The sequence below is a fragment of the Mytilus trossulus genome, chromosome 4 (genome assembly GCF_036588685.1).
Source record: "Mytilus trossulus isolate FHL-02 chromosome 4, PNRI_Mtr1.1.1.hap1, whole genome shotgun sequence".
NCBI classification, from domain to species: Eukaryota; Metazoa; Mollusca; class Bivalvia; order Mytilida; family Mytilidae; genus Mytilus; species Mytilus trossulus.
Window position 1 is genome coordinate 53,988,022 of NC_086376.1, and position 16,675 is coordinate 54,004,696.

A 16,675-nucleotide genomic window follows, 5' to 3' on the forward strand; every position below is an offset into this window, starting at 1 on the left:
AGATGCCTGATGTTATTAAGTTTTTGTCTGGCATGGTCATTGTCTTAATTCATATTTTATTGTTGAGTGACTGCTTAAAACTAAGTGTGCACTCCAAATCGTCTCCCCTGCTTTACGGATTTTAAATTTTTTAAGACAATGATTTAACTGCAAGTTTCCCAAATGATAATTCATGTAATTTGTAAAGGACATCAAAGTGAGATGATCCTTGTCAGACTGAAACAAAGTAACCCAATTGCTTCTCAGAACCCAGCTGGATACGACCCCAGTTGTCCAACCCTGAACAGTTTGGGGAAAATGGACACAATATTTGTGCTTGATACAGGTCTGAATTTAGATTGTAATTAAATATTTGACACATAATGGGTTTCTGACATATAATTACTGAAGTCAAAGAACTTAGAATTGTATATATGATTTGGATTTAATTTTTGCTTTTGTGCAATAAAAAATGTGCTATTGACTATATCAACTTTATTTGGTGTGTGGAATGATTTTTTAAAGGTGAATTTGTCTGTCAGGCAGGTTTCATATGACCTTGATCTTGAGGATTGACAACATAAAGTTCAGCAGACAGTTAAGCCTTTACAATCTGGTCTAATATAGTACTGAGTTACAGACACCTGTGAGCTTTTTCTCAAATGAGTATCTTTTGCTCTACTTGTTGAACTTAAACTTTGAAAGTAACAGGTATTTGGCAAATGACTTAAGCATTCCTGAAATAAATATCTTTCTAGCTTAACCATTTGGATTTTTGATACCATTTTGATACTCACAAGGAGATCGAAGAATTTGCACTCAAGTCACAATAGTACTGGTCATTACTGGGATGTAAATATATTATTAGCTAAATGAAACAGTTCATCTCAAACAACAGGAGGAGGGCTATGAGCACAGACACATAAGAATTAAAAATCTCAAAAATGTTGCACGGAAATAAAAATTGTGAAAAACGAAGCATGAGAAATTTAATTGTAAATATTTAGGAAAAAGTACTAGAAGTTATTAATCAGATGTTCTTTGGGATCATGCATTCATTATGAATTGACATGATGATCCTGTGGTCAACTCTTAGCGTCCGCTACTGGCATATCAATTGAAAAAAATATGTTCATAGTACTAATTTGAAACCCATTTATACCCTGGTAACACATAATTCAAAACAATCTACAGGGCCGTAAGGGGACCCAAGAGGCGAAGCGAAAATATTTTTCACCCATTTTTTGCAGAAAACTATATTTTTCTGACATTTTTCCTGTATGCAATGTACCTTTCAGAATCAACAACTTGTCAGATTTTTGTTACATTTCAATAAATAAGAGCCTGGAACATATTGAATACAGTTATAAACCAGAGTTATTTTAGGTGTGCCGGTAAGGTAAGATTTTTGTTTATGCTTCCTCCTGCTTTATGACTCTTCACAAGCTATTTTTTACTTAGTGTGAACCTAAAATGGAAGGCCTCCTGAAGCTGAGCATTTTTTGTGGTTTATCATACTTTTTGTTGTGCCCTAATCAAACTATTTTAACTTGGTTTCAGTGAAATTTACATTTTAATGTTTGAAAACTGTGTCTGTGAAACTTCCCATGTTTTGAGGCACCGTAGAGCAGAAAACAAACTCTCACAACTGCAAAACCTTACTGGCAAGCTAAGGCTAACAGAAAAACTATCTTTTATTATATATTTGGGTACAACAATGTGTGTTTGACTGCTTGCTCTATTATACATTTTGACGCAATCTCCTTATTAGACGTAAAAGGTTTCCATTTTACTTGTGCAAAGGAGTTAGGTATTATTACAATCGAGATCTAAATGTTGATCACACGTCACCCTGCCATTGTGATTAGTCACCTTGTTGGTTAAACAAACAACCAGTGCTTAAAAAATAATGCATGATTTTAATCAAAAACAAAATGTTTTTTTCTCTGTTTTTTTGCCAACTGCCTACATGCCTCCATGTTATTTACAGCATTGATCTCTGGATTGACTTTGAATTTAGTCCTGGTTCACTTTCTAATCAATTGTGGACAAGCTTGAGAAATTAAGAGTACCAACATGAAACACAGAAAACAAATAAGGGTAAACACGAAGCATGCATGTCAAACCAAACAGGAGAAAACAAAAAAAAGGTCAAAACACGAAAACATGTGAAATAAACACAAAAAACGTTGCACCAAAAATAACCCTTTACCACCCTCACTGAACAAAGAAAATGAGGTCACGGTCAAATGACACCTGCCAGTTGGACATGTACATCTTACAATTCTGTCATACACCAAATATACTAGACCTATTGCTTACAGTATCTGAGATATGGACTTTACCACCAAAACTAAACCTTGTTCACTGACCCATTAACTGAGGTCAGGTTCAAGTGGAAAAAAAATTAACAGGTGTAATCGATGACCTTGCAAGGTACACACATACCAAAGATAGCTACCCTATTTCTTGTAATAAGAGACAAACTAATATTTCAAAAAACTTTACTTTTTCAAGTAGTCACTGAACCATGAAAAAGAGGTCAAGGACATCTTTACACCTAAAATATACAGCTTTTAATAAGTTAACTATAACGCCGCCGCTAGATCACTATCCCTTTGTTGAGCTTTCTGCAACAGAGGTCACAGGATCTACAAAACCATCAAAAATAGACCTTAAGCTGTATTTGATGATCTACAATAGTGTGTACAATTTCCAAGGATTGGGTCATGTGGGACTATAACTATTGTCCAGAAATATATGAAATACCTTTTTCAAAGGCAAGCCACAACTCTTGAACAGTTATGGCAAAAAAAAAATCTGACTTGACCTGTATTTTTAAGTGCTTAAACCTGCTTCATTTGTTTGCACCTGTCCAGGATTCTGATGTTCATTGTTTGTTCATGTGATTCATAAGTGTTTCTCATTTCTCTTAATTATGTAGATTAGACTGTTGGTTTTCCTGTTTGAATGGTTTTACACTAGCCATTTTTGGGGCCCTTCAAAGTTGCTATTTAGTGTTAGCCAAAGGCTCTATGTTGAAGGCCGTACTGTGACCTATAATGGTTTACTTTTACAAATTGTGACTTGGATGGAATCTATTGACTTTAACTTCAACCCCTAAAATATTTAGGCTAATACAAATCAAACAATGTATATGTTTATGGTCTGCTAAAGTCAAAATAACAACTAACACATGTTATGATGATGCAGGCCACAGATGTGATAGTTCATGTGTCAAAATCAATCATATCAAAAGATACATGTATAAAATTTGCATACAATACAATTATAAGTAACAATTGTGAATTAAAAAGTATACAATATTTGTATTATAGTTTGAAGCAATCAGCATATAATGCAATAGATGAAAAGACAAAATCATCAATTATTAAAATTAGACATAAGACATTTTATTTCACTAAAGCCCCCACATGGGGTATGTTAGTACAACATTTTTTAACAAACAATAAAAGTATGAACATATTTACATTAGATTCTAACATGACGTCCTTCAAACGCTTTGAGTACACACCCGTGGTAAAATTTGAATATATTGCATGGGCTGTTCCGATCGTACTCCCACGTCATATGATTTTTTATGAATGAGTTTCGCGACGTCATAAAATGATGACGTTAGTATATGAGCATTTTACGGGAAAATACACGCTTTCAAATCCGAAAATCATCACAACATGGAAACATAAACAAACGATGCTAAAATGTGTTATAAGCCACCTTTGTTGAAACATTTAAGACATATAAGTAAATTATTATTTAAATTAATTAAAAACTATCTATATACGTTATTTTAAATAGTTTAAGCATGTCACTAAATAAGTTTGCTCCGTTCTTTTACGCCAATTTAATAGTGCGTTTATTTATGGGAATGGAAAATATTTGCCTGCACCTAGAGCGCTTCGATCCAAAAAAAAATGCTGTATTTGACCTATTAGAATCGAAATAATTCATGGGGGCTTGAATATATCTAGATTTTACCACGGGTTGTCCCTTTATGCCGATATTTTACCCCTCGCTATCGCTCAGGGTAAAATATTTGTCATAAAGGGCCAACCCGTGGTAAAATCATGATATATTCAAGCCCCCATGAATTATTTCTTAAACAACATGGTTAACAAAGGTGCAATAATAGTATATACATGTATAATTAATACAGATATTTGACATGAAGTACAAATTATAGTAACATGATTAAGCACATGTATTAAAAGGTTTTAATAACACTTTTGCAAAATTTTGCTATTTCAGTAAGTGTAAATAAATCTGATGTATTCATTTGGGTTTTTGCATATATCTAAAGGTAAAAATTTAGCTCTAACATTGTTGAAAAAGGTACATTTGAATAAGTAATGAAACTCATCACCAAGTTCATTAGCATTACAAAGATTACAATGTCTTTCAGATCTATCAATATTAAAATTGAAATATTTAAAAAGTCAATCAATTTAGAGTTATCTCCCCTTGACTATAAGTTTGTCAATAATAGTGTAACATTTGAACTTTGGGACCATATACCGCTCTTTTTGTCACCTTTAATTCAACAATTAAAATAACTCTTTTCAAGGTTAAAGATTACAAAATTCTAAAGAGTTTCAAGTCAGATAGGCACATATGAACTGGTACTGTACAAAAATATCTACCTATTTCTAATTTACAAAACATGATATCACAAGTCTGAATACAATTAAAAGTTCAGTTTTTACCAAATAATGACAAAATCTGTATCATCTACAATCCTGCTGGCCAGGAACAGTCAGCTAAAACCATTGACCTCAGTTAAATTTGAAATTGAATTTGTAGTGGGAAAAAGTTGAATCAGTGAAATAGTCACTTATGTGTATTAGAAAGCGTTCAAACCTTTCATCAAATGAACCTGAAATTTGAGGCCAAAATTGGCCCTTACCGAGCTACTCCTTTGTGATTTTTCTCTCGCTATTGGTGCTTTCATTTTCAAAGAATTAATTAAATCTAGTCAGTCTCGTCATTACAAAACGACATAAAAAAAACCAAACAAACATTTCATTATCCAAAATTGACCAAAATACTGTTGCTGGCTTGAGCTTTGAACTGGTCCCTTGTATGTTTTTTAACTATTGGTAGTCTGGTATTTTTGTTCTTTTTCCACTAAATAGCAGTAGTGGTTTGTACTGTTTTTCTGTGATCCTGTGGTTTTATCACATATTACATCGTCATTTTAATCTTCTTGATTGCTGAGTTGTAAGTATTCTCTGTCAGTACATCTATGGTTGATTTTCTAGTATCTTTTGTGTGTTAACCAGAGTTGAGGCTGGGTATGTAGATGGTGCTGCTATGATTCTAAATTTCCTGCTTAGTGCGGGATTCTACCGGTGGAATCCATTTAGCTATTAGTTCTGCTGCGGCTATAGGTCAGAGTTGCCGTTTTCTCCATGAAGTCTGTTGTGCATACACAAAAATTGTCTGATTTACATTGTATTTTGTTATAGTTATCCAACACAAACCTTTTATGCAGCCACAGTACAAGGCCGTAACTACCCTTGAGGCAAGTGAGGCAATAGAAGTAACCTGAAAAAGAAATTTAGAATCTTAAACATATCTCAGACAAAACTATATAATTGAAACACTTTTTAATGCAAGAGAATAATTATCTGGGAATAACAATAAGAATAAAATATTTACATATAGCGCTCTTCTTTTACTTTTTTTTTTTTTTTGATTTGATAGCATTATTAACTTTTATACACATACATACTGAATGTGGCAGGGTAAATAAAATTGATTGAATGTAATGTCAGCCATGTAGTTGAGAGGAAAAATAAAGAACTGAAGAAGGCCATTGGCCGAAACGTCTTGAAAAATTGGTTTATTTAAACAATTATATAACTTTTAAATCACCAGTCTTTATTAGCAAATTAGGATGAACAATAAGTTATTTGATGTCCGATATTAAATATGTTTTTCTATATAATTGATTTATCATTCATCAGGTCATCAGAGTTCATATGCTTTGTGATACTCTACGAGTCTTTAAGCTGAAATTGGTGTGGTTAAATTATTACAGAAAAGTATCTATCATGAATAGTAAGCCTTTTCAACTATTTTTTATTGTTCATTCTTGTGTTGTACTGTTACACTACTGTCCAAGGTTAGGGAGGGTTGTGCTCCCGCTAATAAGTTTATTTACCCTGCCACATTCAGTATGTATGTGCCTGTCCAAAGTCAGGAGCCTGGTATTTAGTGGTTGTTGTTTGTTGATGTGTTACATATTTTGTTTTCCATTCATTTTCTTGTAAATAAATTCGGCCGCAAGTTTTCTCGTTTGAATTGTTTGTCATTTCGGGGCCTATTATAGCTGTCTGTGTGGTATGGGCATTTACTCATTATTGAAGACCGTGCAGTGACCTTTAGTTGTCTCATTGGCAATCATACCACATCTTTTTTATACTAACATCATTTCAATTGATTTGGTCAAGCAGTATTATGGAAACCCATATCTTAGCAGTAACTAGGGCATTTCTTGTTCAACCTTTAAATGTCAAAACTATCAAAATCTAACTTATCCTAAATTTTACGGTCCATGACATAGCCTTGATATTTCCAAAAGATTTGTTAAAGCTTTACTTGAAACCTGGAGTGGAAATTATGGTTCTAAAAGAAGTTTATAGGGGATGAATGGACATGTGCATCACTATATGTATACCATTTTTTATAGCAGGGGTATTAACAAAGGTTATGTCAAATCAATTTTATATATGAGTTTATTCACACGCGAAAAATATGTGTGCATGCAAAACAAATTTCTTGGTAGAGGGGTCTACAGCACAAACAGCATTTTCCAAAAGACCAAAAAAGTGAAAAAGAATATTTTAACAAAAGGCATTTGACTTAATTTGCAATCGCCAACTAAATGAACATTTTTGCACCTGTCCTAAGTCAGGAATCTGATGTACAGTAGTTGTCGTTTGTTTATGTAATATATATACGTGTTTCTCGTTTCTCGTTTTTTTTTATATAGATTAGGCAGTTGGTTTTCCTGTTTGAATGGTTTTACACTAGTAATTTTGGGGCCCTTTATAGCTTGTTGTTCGGTGTGAGCCAAGGCTCAGTGTTGAAGGCCGTATATTGACCTATAATGGTTTACTTTTATAAATTGTTATTTGGATGGAGAGTTGTCTCATTGGCACTCACACCACATCTTCCTTTATCTATAAACGGCTCACCAGATGTTTAGAAGAATTCTACTATATACAGAATAGTTGTCAGCCTTGTATGAGGTTGTCCCCTCCTTCAAACATTCAGTATGCCTTCGGAATGTACAAATATTTGTTAAGAATTTCAGTACAGCCAGGAAACAGACTAGCCTTGTATCACCATCACTGATGATGATCTGATGAATAAAATCTATTGTAGAGTAGTCACTGGTTCAGACATTACAAGTTTGAAATATTTTAAATTTGTCATTTCATGGCCAATTGAAGCTGACTATTCAGTATGAGTTTTGCTCATTGTTGAAGGCAGTACCGTGACATATGGTTGTTTATATTAGTGTCATTTGGTCTCTTGTGGAGAGTTAAGTCTAAATGGCAATCATACCACATCTGATTTTTATCAATAACTCAGACAGCTTGAAGGACATAGAATCTTAAATTAGTCTTCTTTCCACAGAGTACATTTAACCTTTAGCTCCTTAAAGAAAAACGCAACGCAAACTTATGTTTGTTGACTAGCTCAAGTACAGCATATTGTGAGCTGCCATTTAATAGGACAAATTATCAATATAAACATACATTTTATAATATGATTTCAATAACTTGTACCAGTACTGGAGAAATAATCTCATGTCAACCTTTTGCATTTGAATAACTATACATATACCCTATATTATGCTCATATCTATTATAAGGCATAAATGAACACAATAATATGGTGTTGCCGATAGCCCAGCAAGCATAGTGAACAACAGAATTTATTAAATAATTACAGACATTACATACATGTGTCTTAATATATACATGTATATATATATATAAACATATGAAAAAAGCAATTACACAATTACTCCTAATAACAAAAACCTTGAAATGTACTTGAAAAATACTATTAGGTACAACTTAGCTAGAACAAACAAGAGATATAATATGGTTGACATGAATGTAAACTGAATAACTTTACAAATGAATAACTCGATCATCAACGACCTCGCCGGCCAGGAACAACCAAACAAACCCAATAATGGGAAACTGGAAACCTGGGTCCAACCCCAGGGTCAGGAAACAGTCATAGATGCTCTGACCCTGTAAATGCGACAAGTCGTCTCATGAGACATACTTGGACGTGTAAATGTTTTGAAAAATATATAAATGCATGTATCAAAGTATATTCATAATATGAATGGAACATGAATGTTGCCCTGTCTGCAGCGGGCTAGAAAGTGATAATATCCAGGAAAAAATTTCCTGCTATAATATTAGTCACATGTCTTATACCTACTGATATGAACTCATAAAAATACTACGTTAGTACCATATATACAATAATTTTTCCCTTTACTACGAAATGTTCTGTGACCTCACTAGGTAAATGAGAAAAAGAAAACATAATTTTGTTTGTAAATATGAAAGTAAAAAAGAAATCTTGTCATGAGCACTACAGCTATAAAATATTTGGTACAAAAGTCGAAAAACGATTATGTTTGTATATATAATAGCCATTCCACTTGAAAAACAAAATTATGCAAATCTTTTTTCTTTAAATATCCCTAAAAATATAATTTTCAAAGTTCAAACTAGAACTAATATACATAAAGATGTCACTTTACAACCCAAATATCTTGGTGCTTAAATTCCTATGCCTACATGTACATGTATTACAAATGAGCAATTCCTGCTATACTTTTATGCCTAGGGAATTATTATACATACAATATACATGAGTACAACTTATAAGCATAACAATATACACCTAAAGAAAATCATTATAATAATGAATGCAATAATTGTTAACTGTGTTTAAAACGATATAAAATCAATGTAGTGGAAAAATGTTGGAAACCTTTTTTGAAACTATTTGCTTGGAGAGGTATAATTTGGACAGTATAAAAAAGAACTATTCAAAACAAAATACATGATCATGTGCAAATATATCAGTTAGAGTATTATAAAAAGAAACTTAACACTCTGTGTAGAAAGTGAGGTTTTCAAAATATTTCCAACCATAGGTCTATGAAACACAAGCAAAATTTCATTATAATGCATCATGCTACAAAATACCTAAATAACTAATCTGCTTCCACTATATCAAAAATAAATGGGGTCAAAACTTCCATAAGGACACAGATGATGCCCCCGCAAGCATATACGTTATAAAGGGACATAACTCAAGAACTGTAAAAGTGAAGCTGCCAAAATTTGAACTTAAACTGCGTTTAGTGGTAATAAGCATTATATATACACATTTCATTAAATTTAGTTGAGACAAACTTAAATTAAGAGAACAGAAACAAACATTCAGGATTTTTTCCATATGGAAAGGGGCATAACCCTAGAATGGTAACCAAAGTGTTGGGAAGCACAGTGAATGGTAAAGATTGGTTTAATTTACCTATCTTTTTGGGGGGAAATTTTGCATTTACAAAAATTGTAGACAGACGAATAAAGTGAAAAATGTAAGGCTCCCACTTTCTCACCAGGGAGTCCTTATGATGGCCGTTTTGAGATATTAAAATTGTGAGGATTTGTTTCTATCAAAGTAAAAGAGTATTTTATATCCAAAAAATAACTGAAACAGCAAAACTTTTTGAATTGTTTGTAAACACACCACTTTTAATAGGTGGAGAAAACTTAGTCTAGTGTTTCATTTTGGTTGGGGTTCAATAGTGTAAAGAAAAGAAGTTCAAGCCTCAAAAGCCAACTTTCTGGAAATCCATTTTTTTTATACATGACCCGAAGACTGAAAATAAAAATCCTGTTTTAGTCAAGTAAACAAATACCAATCATAGTATGCAGCTATATACAATGGAAAACTTTGAATTCATTCTTAAAATTATAAATTCTGTCACTGCTGGTACATTTATTTTCTTTTTCTTTTTCAAGATTTTCTAATCTTAAGCTTACTAGGGAACATAAATAAAAATAATGAATTTATCATGTCAATCTGCAATTTGAATTTAAACTAAAAAAATGTCAACTTTATTCTTCATTTATTAAAAACATTTTTTTTTAAGTATATATGAGGTTTATAATTCAAAACTGTTAAAAGAAATGTTAAGGGTTTCTATTTTCACTTAAACTACTACACAACAAAATAATTCTAGTCAAATCTATGTGGTGCCATGAGTAATTATTCTATTTCAAGCTAGGATATCATGATTTTTGAAGACCACAAATATTATTTAACAAACTAATATGATTGCAAAGTCTGTTCTTATAAAATCATTAACTTAAGAACCGATGATTCTACCCCATCCTCTGACAATCTAATCTAAAAAAAAAAATTATTGTATTTTACATTTAAATAAAATTTATTGAAAATAAAAACAAGTTTGTTTACAAGCCATTTATTCACCTAGTCAATTCAAATATGTAATAATACATGTACCTTCATTTGCTACTTATATAGACGAGTGGTCAATTTCAGACATTTCTACTAGACATTTCGGTTTCTTATAGATATTTCCAAATAATGGAAAGACATACTTTCTTTTTTGTCATAAAAGACAAATACAAGGGAAGTTTAGAAATTAAATAATACTTGATAATCATCTCTTCATATACATGATTTTAATAAAAAAAAAAACCACATCATTATTGGCTGTTTATTAAGAAATATTATTTAGAAATATTCCATTGGTGATTTCTTCAAATTGGCACAAATCATCTTTAAACATATTCAAGCTTCGTGTAATATTAAAAAAGAGGGGTCCGTGAATTCATTTCATGTTAAATCAGTAAAACAATGGGTCTTTTCCTGGTATGCAACTATTCGACATGGCTAAAAGTAACGTTTGAAATTAGGGACGTCAATACCTCCCCTGTTACTGTATCATATGCCCTTTATAGAAAACGTATATCAGCCTCCCTATAGATCTTGAGGAACCTTAGCTGTCAAAAAAGTAAGTTAAGTTTTTGTTTAAAGGTGCATAAACTAAAATTTATAAAATATTTTATCCTTATAACAATACTCGAGGGTGCATGTGTTGTAGTAATTTATTAGAATGATCTACTGAATAGTGAAGTGATAATTTGCATGTCACAATGTCAAAAAGGGGAGTAATTATAAATAGAAAATGAGAGCTGGTATGAAAGTAAACTTTAAAAAGAATGTTAAATAAAATTTGTTGAATAATTTCTAATCAAATTTTGCAGAGGTACATGCTTCCAATTGGCTTCCCTCAGAGTTACATACTTCTAATTGGGACCTCTCTGCCAGGGGTACTGCTTCTAACTAGCTTTTGCAGACAGAGGTATATATGTACTGCTTCCAATCAGCTTCGCAACAAGACAGAGGGTGTGCTCCCAATTAGCTTCACTAAGAGGTACGTGCTTCCAATTGGCTTCGCTCAGACAACCATACTACCTCCTGTGATGTAATGGTATGGATTTGCAAGTCTATACTACTTCTGTTGTTGAAACGGTACATAATTGCAATTAATTGTCGTCCAAATTTGCAAAAAACATATTTTATTTAACATTCTAAATCCAGTTTACCGTCATACCTTATTTCACTCTCTATTTGTAATTTCTTCTACTGGTGACAAATTGTGAAGAACACATTATCACTTGGGAATTTTGTACTCTTCTGTAGTTTTAATCATGATGACAGTGTGGTACGAACCAAAAGTTGTCTTTCTTATTAAACAAGGGAAACTGCGAGCTACTGCTCACTGATGATACCCCCGTCCCAAGTGGCTAATATTAATAGTGTAAAAATATGCAAGTGTTGGGGGGAAGTGTCGAGTGATGAATCTGAAAACGCATCATACGGTAAAGCTGACTTAGATAAACCCTGAAACCAAATATCAGAAATCCTTGTATTGTAGTTCCTGAGAAAAATGCGACAAAAATATTCATGGGACGGACTGACGGACTGACTGACAGACTGACAGACAGAGGTAAAACAGTATATCCCCCTTTTTTAAAGCGGGGGTATAATCAAGACAACCTTTGCATTAGTTGATTTTTGTATGTCCATACCTCTTATATTTTTTTAATCAAAGAAACAATTGTTCATCACTTTATAAGGACTTTCTTTACAGTTTTTAAATATCCCATTTGCAGAGGACATGGGGCATTATTTTTAAAGGGAAAACAGTTTGCTTCTCAGTTTCAAAATAATGAACTTTCAAAACACTAGTTTATATTGATAGGTGATTTTAATATAAAGGAATCAAAAGAGCAAAATTAATTTAAAAGTCAATGTGCTTGTTTCCGAGATAAATCATTGGAATTTTTTGCGGGAAAAAAAATCTCTCTCGACTAATCTTAGCTTTATCACTGACAAGTTTAAGTTCTCAAAAACTATTAGAAAATAATTAAAATTTATTGAGACTTACAGATGGCTTATCATTATACATGTAAAAGATTTATAAATAGAAAAATTGGGGTTCAATGGGCAATTTTTTTTAAGACATTCAAATGAATAAAACTAGAGAATTCTGAAAATCTGACAAATATCCCAAAGCAAGCGAACTTCCTTAATTTCAAATAAAAAATAATGTCATTTGAAAGATGGATGCCAGGAGATTAGGAGAATGCAAGATTTTGCTCCATTTACCCCCTGACGTTAAGGCAGCAAGTTAATATGTCTGCATGTCAAATAGTTGTCTACTTTCAGATTTCAGTTTACTACTTCAAATTGTATTGAAAGCCTTCCTTTACAAAGAAATATTGTCAGTAAAATTCCACACTGGCAAAAGTTCTTATTTGATATGGGGAGATAATCACAAATTCTGATAACCAAGTTGACTTTATCCAATTCCTTCACCGTATATTAATAGAGGGCTTGTTATTTTATGCATTAAATAAAATTTAGAGGGGTGCTTCTAAAAAATGTGTAAGTTGAGGTCAATTTCGGTCGTAACACATATTTACATATAAAAATGCATATAGAAGCTATTGGAAAGAGAAATTTGTTTCTTTTTTGTTATTTCTATGCTTAATTGACATGATAAAAAAAGTTTACGTGAGACTCTAGCATTGAACTATTTTTGCAGACAGTGTACTTTAATGCAAATTTTATTTTCATTTTTCAGTGAAAAAATATGTAATTTTATTCTCAACTTGCATATATTTGAACAATTAACTATCCTACAGAAGAACAAAAAGTTTCAAATGAAAGGAAATGGGTAAGTTACACTTATCTTTGAAAAGTGATTTTTTTACAGACTAAGTTAACTCTTTAAGATGGAATAAAACTCAACTTTTTCGTACATAGCTCCATATCAGGGACTTTGCAGAATCTACATTAACTGATCAGGGAATTTGCTGAATCTACAGTTACTGAACTCATCTCTTAGGCCCAAGAACAGTTATTTCAATGTTAAATAAAATTTGTTGAATAATTTTTAATCAAATTTTGCAGAGGTACTGCTTCCAATTGGCTTCCCTCAGAGTTACATGCCTCTAATTGGGACCACTCTGCCAGGGGTACTGCTTCTAATTAGCTTTTGCAGACAGAGATATATATGTACTGCTTCCAATCAGCTTCGCAACAAGACAGAGGGTGTGCTCCCAATTAGCTTCACTAAGAGGTACATGCTTCCAATTGGCTTCGCTCAGACAACCATACTACTTCCTGTGATGTAATGGTATGGATTTGCAAGTCTATACTACTTCTATAGTTGAAACGGTACATAATTGCAATTAATTGTCGTCCAAATTTGCAAAAACATATTTTATTTAACATTCTTAATTCAGTTTACTGTCATAACTACTTTCACTCTCTATTCGTAATTTTATTCTCAACAGGCATATATCTGAACCACTAACTATCCTACAGAAGAAGAAAAAGTGAAAAGTGATTTTTTTACAGACTAAGTTAACTCTTTAAGATGGAATAAAACTTTTATGTACTAAGCCCCATATCAGGGAATTTGCAGAATCTACATTTACTGATCAGGGAATTTGCTGAATCTACAGTTACTGAACTCATCTCTTAGGCCCAAAAACAGTTTTTTTCAATGTGCATTTCTTTTATCGTAGACAATAAACACAAATAAAATAAATTTCACTTGTTTTGACAGTTTTTAAGGCTCAGAGCACTACTTATGGGACAAATTACATTCCCTGAAAGTAAGGTGTTTCATCAATATTCTAGTTTTTTGGACTTAGTCAAAAATTCAGCCAAAGATGCTTAGCATAACTCAATGCATGAAAAGTTTAATGGGTGCTTTGTAAAACAGTTCCAGTACTCTGGTACTGCTCAAATTACAGAAGAGAATGTCTAAGTAATATTGGTAAACTGTGCACTAAAGAAACTTCTAGTATGAGGCATTGAACAGGGGAATTATCTCCCCTTGACCCTGTTAGACTTATGATCCATTACAACCGAGTCAAGTACCTATAGCAATAGACTTGATATTTAGTCAAGAAATGTCTGAATGGTAGTTAATAAGGATTACTCACATATTGCTACATGTAATCTCTTGAATGTATCAATATACCAATTTTGACAATAATATTTTTGATTTCCATATAAACTCATTGCTATACTAAAATTATTTATAATATTTTTGTTATTTTTAGATTCTCCATTCTTAACCAATGTATAAGAAACATTTTATCTGTTGGGGCACAATAAAAAAAATCAATAGCATTTAATGGTAGAGAGAAAAAGAAAGTTGAGTGAAAATTCAAAAAAACAATACATTAACCTTAATCAAAACTTCCACTTTGGTTGAAAATGGAGAATCTTTACATTAACTATTTTAGAATTTATCAACTACATTTTTGCTCTTGTTTATGCAAGATTTATATGAACCGTTCATATTGGAAACTGTTTGGTAGAGTTAGAAAGACCCCAATGGGAAATATGGTCACTCTTGGTCTTCTTCAGACTGGCAGTAAAATCCTTGCATAAGTAAGGCATCTTTTTGGTAGTGCAGGATGTACAAATTGGCAGTCATGTCCAGTGTCAGAATGGGGATTTTAAATCTGATGTCTTGTGAAGAGAGAGTCCCCAGCTGCCAACATGTTTAGAACCTTCACAACATCTCTATGGAGTATGGAAAATTAATCACAGAATAACATCCTTCAGCCACAGTAATTATTATCTGAAAAAGAAATACACTTTTCAAATTTCTGTAATATTTTAAGAAACTGAAATAGGCAACAAATAGCAAACTGGGAATAACAATTAAAGCAGAGAAACTTTCAAAATAATAATTTTTCCATCCTAAAACTTGAAATGTCATCCAGAGAACATTAAACTGTAAAAAGATTATAAAAATTGTAGGAACTTACATGATTTAAAAATTAGAAAAATCTAAATCTATAAAATAGTTCTTTACCTTTAAAAGTAAACTCTAATAGCCATTTCCAACATCAAACTGTAAGGACAAGCTGTAATGCTAACCTGAAAAATAAAATGCTTAGTCATTCAAAATAGAAAAAAAGGAATCACTGTTGGTATACTTATGTACATTATATAAAAATAGGTGATATATAACATATCAAGGTGAAAGAAGATGCAGAAAACACATCAATGTGCTAATAATTGCTTCCATCCGCTTCATTTGAACTTTGGTGGATAGTTGTCTCATTAGCAGTTAAACCACATCTCCTTATTTTTATAACTGATAAATGACAGGAAAACAATCCAATTACGTACAGAAGCTTTCTGTTAAAGAGTCTCGATCAGTGGAGTTGTGTTCAGAAGTTGATTTTTGGACATAATATTTAAAATTGTGATAAGACTTCCCATAACTTCTCTAAAAATTGTCAAATCAAAATGGTGGTACATTATGGTCAACTACACATGATGGAAAACTATTTGACCAAGTATGATGACTTTCTGTCTTATCCTAGACCCTTGACTTTCCTGTGTCATGCTAATAAAAAAACCAGCCAATCCCTCTTCACCCTTAGACTTCTATGAAACCCACATGCCTTAAGCTTTTGTCATAAAAAGTCACAGGCTCAACAAAACTTAAGGGCATTTACATATAAATCTGTAATTAACAAGTTTATAAATCTATGCAATAGTTCTTACCTTAAATGTCAGCTCCAATGACCATTCTAAAACTCTACGCATACTGAAAAGCAGCAATAATTGCTAACCTGAAAATAAAAATGTTTAGTCAATCAAAAGTTCTTACAAAATAAATAGAATATTTAGTGTTGGAATATGGTGTGCATATGATTGTAAATTTCTTTATTTTCTTGGGCTACAATTCATTGAGGATCAATCGTAATTTTGTAGGTACTTCATTTCGTGGTTTAGCCAAAGCCTGCATACATAAGTCTTTTCAATGACATCAGTGTGATCAATTCAAAATTTTAGAACTTTTAGCCAACAACATAAAAACATTGGACCTCTTACAATTTTAAGCCTACTGGGTGCACATTTTTTCCCTGTAAACTTATCTGATGATGATAAAATTTGTTTAAATAGAAGAATTATATACGTACTTGTATTTAAGATATATTATACCACAAGTCTTACTCCCCTTCATGAAAACATTGGCACTGTTTTATAATCT

The 16,675-nt window shown here is 32.1% G+C and overlaps 1 long non-coding RNA gene across 1 annotated transcript; it reads right to left on the minus strand.

Annotated features, from left to right (window-relative positions):
* Positions 1-7,689: 7,689 nt before the first annotated feature.
* Positions 7,690-16,675, minus strand: LOC134715527 (uncharacterized). Its single transcript, XR_010106744.1, has 4 exons — positions 16,605-16,675; positions 16,186-16,253; positions 15,485-15,549; positions 7,690-15,247 (listed from the first exon to the last, which is right to left on the minus strand). It is a non-coding gene; the product is annotated as an uncharacterized LOC134715527 (long non-coding RNA).